Below are 6,079 nucleotides of genomic sequence, written 5' to 3' on the forward strand. Positions count from 1 at the left end.
CCTACAGGGGATCTTCCCAATCCAGGGATTGAACCCTCATCTCATTTGTCTCTTACATTGGTAGAAGGGTTCTTTACCACTAGCGCCACCAGGGAATCAGCCACAAATATACTTATATCCTCTTCTTCTTGAGCCTCCCTTCCATCCCACCCCCGTCCCACCCCTCTAGGTCCTCTAGAGAACCCAGAGAAGCTCCCAGAAGCTCCCCACTAGCTATCTAATTACACACAGTAGTGTATATATGTCAGTGCTACTCTCTCAACTTGAACCTAGAAATATGGAAAACTTCACAAATTTGTGTGTCATCCATGTGTAGGGACTATGCTTATCTTTTTGTATTGTTCCAATTTTTGTATTTGGTCTGCCAAAGTGAGCATGGGACTTACTTTAGATCTAAGGACACATAGGTTGAAAGTGAAATGAAGTGCAAAGAGATTTTGTGTGAATAGCAACCCAAACTGAACAGGAGTGACTACACTAATGTAAGACAAAATAGACTTTAAGTTAAAATTTTTATAAGAGACAAGGACATTATAGGCTGGCAAAAGGCTTAATTCACCAAAAATATATATATATTTACACAGATATTAGTTCAGTTCAGTCACTCAATCATGTCTGACTCTTTGCAACCCTATGGACTTCAGCATGCCAGGCTTCCCTGTCCAGCACCAACTCCTGGAGCATGCTGAAACTCATGTCCATTGAGTCGGTGATGCCATCCAACCATCTCATCCTCTGTCATCCCCTTCTCCTCCTGCCTTCAATTTCTCCCATCATCAGGGTCTTTTCCAATGAGTCAGTTCTTTTCATCAAGTGGCCAAAGTGTCAGAGTTTCAGCTTCAGCATCAGTCCTTCCAATGAATATTCAGGACTGATTTTCTGCACCAAAGTCAGAATTCCTAAATATGGAAAGCCAACATTGGTTGGAGTGAAGGGAGCAATATGAAAGTCTACAGTCCTAGTAGAAGATTTCAGTACCCTACTTTAAATAGTAGATAGAAGAGCCAGACAGATGACCAATAACTAAATAGGACATTTAACCCCAGATGAATTGGAAGTACATATATATTATATTCCACCCAATAACAGCAGAATATGCACTCCTATCACATGCACATATAGCATTCTACAGGATAGAACACATGTTAAGCCACTAAACAAGTCTTAATAAATTTAATAAGATTAATATCATACAGCATATCTTTTCCAATCATAGTAGAAACTAGGACTCGATAGCTAAAGGAAAATGAAAAAACACAAAAATATGTGGAAATTAAGCAATGCTTTTATATAATCCATGGGTAAAAGAAGAAATCACAAGGGAAATTAGAAAATATCTTGAGACAAATAAAAATGAAAACATACTAAAACTTATGGCATAGGGTGAAAATAATACCAAAGGGAAATTTTTAGCTATAACCATTCACATAAAATAGAAGACCTCAAATCCACAACGTTACTTTAAGCCTTAAGAAACTAGAAAAAGAACAAGCTAAACCTAAAGCTTTAGCATCATTCCTTCCAAAGAACACCTAGGACTGATCTCCTTTAGAATGGACTGGTTGGATCTCCTTGCAGTCCAAGGGACTCTCAAGAGTCTTCTCCAGCACCACAGTTCAAAAGCATCAATTCTTCGGCGCTCAACTTTCTTCACAGTCCAACTCTCACATCCATACATGAGCACTGGAAAAGCCATAGCCTTGACTAGACGGACCTTTGTTGGCAAAGTAATGTCTCTGCTTTTGAATATGCTATCTATGTTGGTCATAACTTTCCTTCCAAGGAGTAAGCGTCTTTTAATTTCATGGCTGCAATCACCATCTGCAGTGATTTTGGAGCCCCCAGAAATAAAGTCTGACATTGTTTCCACTGTTTCCCCATCTATTTCCCATGAAGTGATGGGACCAGATGCCATCCATCCTTGACATACTCTTTTTCCTATTTGGAACCAGTCTTTGGAAGAAATGATGCTAAAGCTGAAACTCCAGTACTTTGGCCACCTCATGTGAAGAGTTGACTCATTGGAAAAGACTCTGATACTGGGAGGGATTGGGAGCAGGAGGAGAAGGGAACGACAGAGGATGAGATGGCTGGATGGCATCACCGACTTGATGGATGTGAATTTAAGTGAAATCCGGGAGTTGGTGATGGACAGGGAGGCCTGGCATGCTGCAGTTCATGGGGTCGCAAAGAGTTGGACACAATTGAGCGACTGAACTGAATTGAACTGAAACCTAAAGCTAGCAAAGGAAGGAATAAAGATTAGAGCAGAGATACATGAAATCTCTCTGCAGGTCAAGAAGCAACAGTTAGAACTGGACATGGAACAACAGACTAGTTTCAAATCGGGAAAGGAGTATGTCAAGGCTGTATATTATCACTCTGCTTATTTAACTTATATGCAAAATACATCATGAGAAAATGCTGGGCTGCATGAAGCACAAACTGGAATCAAGACTGCTGGGAGAAATATCAATAATCTTAGATATACAGATGACACCACCCTTATGGCAGAAAGCAAAGAATACCTAAAGAGCCTCCTGATGAAAGTGCAAGAGGAGAATGGAGAAGTTGGCTTAAAACTCAACATTCAGAAAACTAAGGTCATGGTATCTAGTCCCATCAGTTCATGCAAATAGATGCGGAAACAATGGAAACAGTGACAGACTTTATTTTCTTGGGTTCCAAAATTACTTCAGATGGTGACTTCAGCCATGAAATTAAAAGACGCTTGATCCTTGGAAAAAAAGCTATATCAACCTAGACAGCATATTAAAAAGCAGAGACATTACTATGCCAACAAAGATCCATTTAGTCAAAGCTGTGGTTTTTCCAGTAGACATGTATGGATGTGAGAGTTGGACTATAAAGAAAGCTGAGCACCGAAGCATTGATGCTTTTGAACTGTGGTGTTGGAGAAGACTCTTTAGAGTCCCTTGGACTGCAAGGCGATCCAACCAGTCCATCCTAAGGAAACCAGTTCTGTATATTCATTGGAAGGACTGATGCTGAATTTGAAACTCCAATATTTTGGCCACCTGATGTGAACTGACTCATTGGAAAAGAACCTGATGCTGGGAAAGACAGAAGGCATGAGGAGAAGGGGACGACAGAGGATGAGATGGTTGGATGGCATCACCGACTTGATGGACATGAGTTTGAGTAGGCTCGGGAGTTGGTGATGGACAGGAAGCCTGGAGTGCTGCAGTCCATGGGGGTTGCAAATAGTTGGACCCGCATGAGTGACTGAGCTTAACTGAAATGAAATAGAGATTCCCAGATGACTCAATAGTAAAGAATCACCTGTCAAGTAGGAGACATAGGTTCAATCCCTTAGTCGGGAAGATCCCCAGGAGTAGGAAATGGCAAACCACTCCAATATTCTTTCCTGGGAAATGTCATGGACAGAGGACCCTGGCAGCCATGTCCCATGTAGTTACAAAGAGTTGAACATGACTGAGCATGCATGCAAATGAAACAGAATAGAAAAGTGGAGGAATCAATGAAAATAAGAGTAGGTTCTTAGGGAAAAAATCAGTAAAATTGACACACTTAAGATAAATAAATGTTATATACATCTTGTTTGGGATATAAAATTTGGAAGTATAACACTTCTCCAAAATATTTATTTGCAGTTGGTTCTGTTAGTCTAGTAGAATTAATCATCTTTTTCTTACAATTATTAGTCTCTACATATTTAATTTTTTTTTAATTTAAAAAAGTATTTTGATTCTTGGAATCAAAATTTGGATCCAAATTACCTAGTAGAATTCAAAGTTAATAAACATTTTACTGAAATAAAAATAATTTCTAAGCTTGAATTTCAGTTGAACACAAACTATGAAACAAAAACTTAGTAGCGGTTGCTTTGCGGGGAGATAATTGGTCCAGGGAAATCAAAGTGAGGCACTCAAGAAAGAGAGAGGGAAAAAGAATAAAACCTGGAAAATGTATTAATAAACTTAATGTTGACCACAGCGGGACTCAATTCTTCCAAGACCTTCTAAGAATATGTGAAGAACACGTTTCAGAATTTTCCCACCAACACTTTTTTTCTATGAAATGTTTAAGGTATTTATCCAGAATTCCTGTGCCCTGTAATTTGAACATTGCTGTGAGCAGCGCTAACTTCCTGTACACTTTTTGTTGTACTTACTTAATGATGCATTAAGTGACCTACTGCTGCTTTGAGGAGGGCAAACTAAGATATGCTGAGGTGAGTGCTTGATTGTTTGATAAATGACACTGACAAGGATGCACTGGAATTTTGTTTTCCGTAAGACTGTTGCAAATGGCCAGCAACCAGTATGTGTCGTTGTGTGCCAGAATAACTGCTGAAGTCCATCCTTTATACCATTCAGATCTACTCCTGCTGTACATAACTGTACTCTATCACTACCACTGGTGGATAATTACAATGCTAAAAAATTTAATGAAAATTGTCTTTAAGAAGAAATTTCATGAATATACTTTGAACTAAATTAAAATCCATTTTGATATTGAGAATTCAAATTTATAGCAGTAGAATGTGTGCTGCTGCTGCTAAGTAGCTTCAGTCGTGTCCGACTCTGTGCGACCCCATAGACGGCAGCCCACCAGGCTTCCCCGTCCCTGGGATTCTCCTGGCAAGAACACTGGAGTGGGTTGCCATTTCCTTCTCCAGTGCATGAAAGTGAAAAGTGAAAGGAAAGTCGCTCAGTCATGTGCGACTCCCAGCGACCCCATGGACTGCAGCCTACCAGGCTCCTCTGTCTATGGGATTTTCCAGGCAAGAGTACTGGAGTGGGGTGCCATTGCTTTCTCCGCAAAATATTCCTAAAATGAAGTGAAATTCTCACTATTCTATTACAGTATTATATACAGTGATATATTTCTTTAATATGAGTCCTGAAAGTGTTGATATAGCTTTGGCAACTTTTTAATTAATGCTTTAAGATGATTTAGAAAATTGGCAGATTAAAAAGAGATAATTAATTTATTTGTTAACTGTGTTTGTTGTGTGGGTAGAATGAATTATGATAACTTTAGTCAAAATATTTACCTCACTCTTTCCTGCCTCATCAGAAAAACATGGATAAGCTAAAACTAATGTAAAATTCCAAATGTCTCACTTTCAGAGAACAGAGATTTTATGGCACACAAAAACAGATTTTAAAACCTTTTATAGTATGCATAAAATTACATCATTATTCAATATTAGCTTGAGATTTCTTATTTATACCTCACATACGTCACAAACTGATTTAAAGAAGTTGCTGAACCGAGAAAGATTTGAAAACAGAATAGCTTTTTCATTGATGGTTCAATTTTAAGTGTTTGATACCAACTGAAACAATGCAATCTTAGTATCAGGCTTTATGTAAATTTTATAAGATATCTCCCTTTTCTTTCATTATCTATTGTAACTTTCAATATTTGCAAATAAAACTCAGAAAAAATATAATAGTTGAGCAGAAATTTCTAATAATGTATAAAAGGAGTTAAAAAGTAAGGTTTTTCTTTCTTCACTGAGTATATCTGTATCTACTGGAGAAAAGTAGGTGAGGCCAATATTTTCTGAATTACAATTTCAAATGAATAACAAATAAGAAAACAGTGACAGTAATCAAAACAGCACAAATTAAAACAAACCACTTGGGATGTAAAAACCACTCTTCTTGTTTTTCTCAAGTCAAAGAAAAAAATCAAAAAAAATTTTACTCAGATATTAAGTACACATATCAAAATAAATTGGATGAAAGCAAAGCTGTCTTAGAGAAATATTTAGTGTCAAATGTTTAGGGAAAAATCTAAAGAAAATCTAATAATTAGACATATTTTGCTTTAAAAACTGTAAAAGTGAGGAATATTAAAATGTTAAATAGTACATTGTAAAAAACAAATAATCCATATATCAAATGTAAAACTTGCATATTTAGTATTTGAAGAAACAAATACAAAATGCAAAATAATATCAAAGAGAAAATAAATATATAATATGACTAATGAAGATGATAACAAGGGCATTAAATATGACAATTAAAATATACATTTTAAGTAATAACTTGAAAATCTTCAGGTAATTATTTTATTGCTTAAT

At 36.9% G+C, this 6,079-nt stretch overlaps 1 non-coding gene across 1 annotated transcript; it reads right to left on the minus strand.

Moving 5' to 3' along the window:
- Positions 1–271: 271 nt before the first annotated feature.
- On the minus strand, positions 272–375 carry LOC112585832. Its single transcript, XR_003110414.3, has one exon. It is a non-coding gene; the product is annotated as a U6 spliceosomal RNA (small nuclear RNA).
- Between the last annotated feature and the right edge of the window lie 5,704 nt (positions 376–6,079).

This window comes from Bubalus bubalis, chromosome 6 (assembly GCF_019923935.1).
Source record: "Bubalus bubalis isolate 160015118507 breed Murrah chromosome 6, NDDB_SH_1, whole genome shotgun sequence".
NCBI lineage: Eukaryota > Metazoa > Chordata > Mammalia > Artiodactyla > Bovidae > Bubalus > Bubalus bubalis.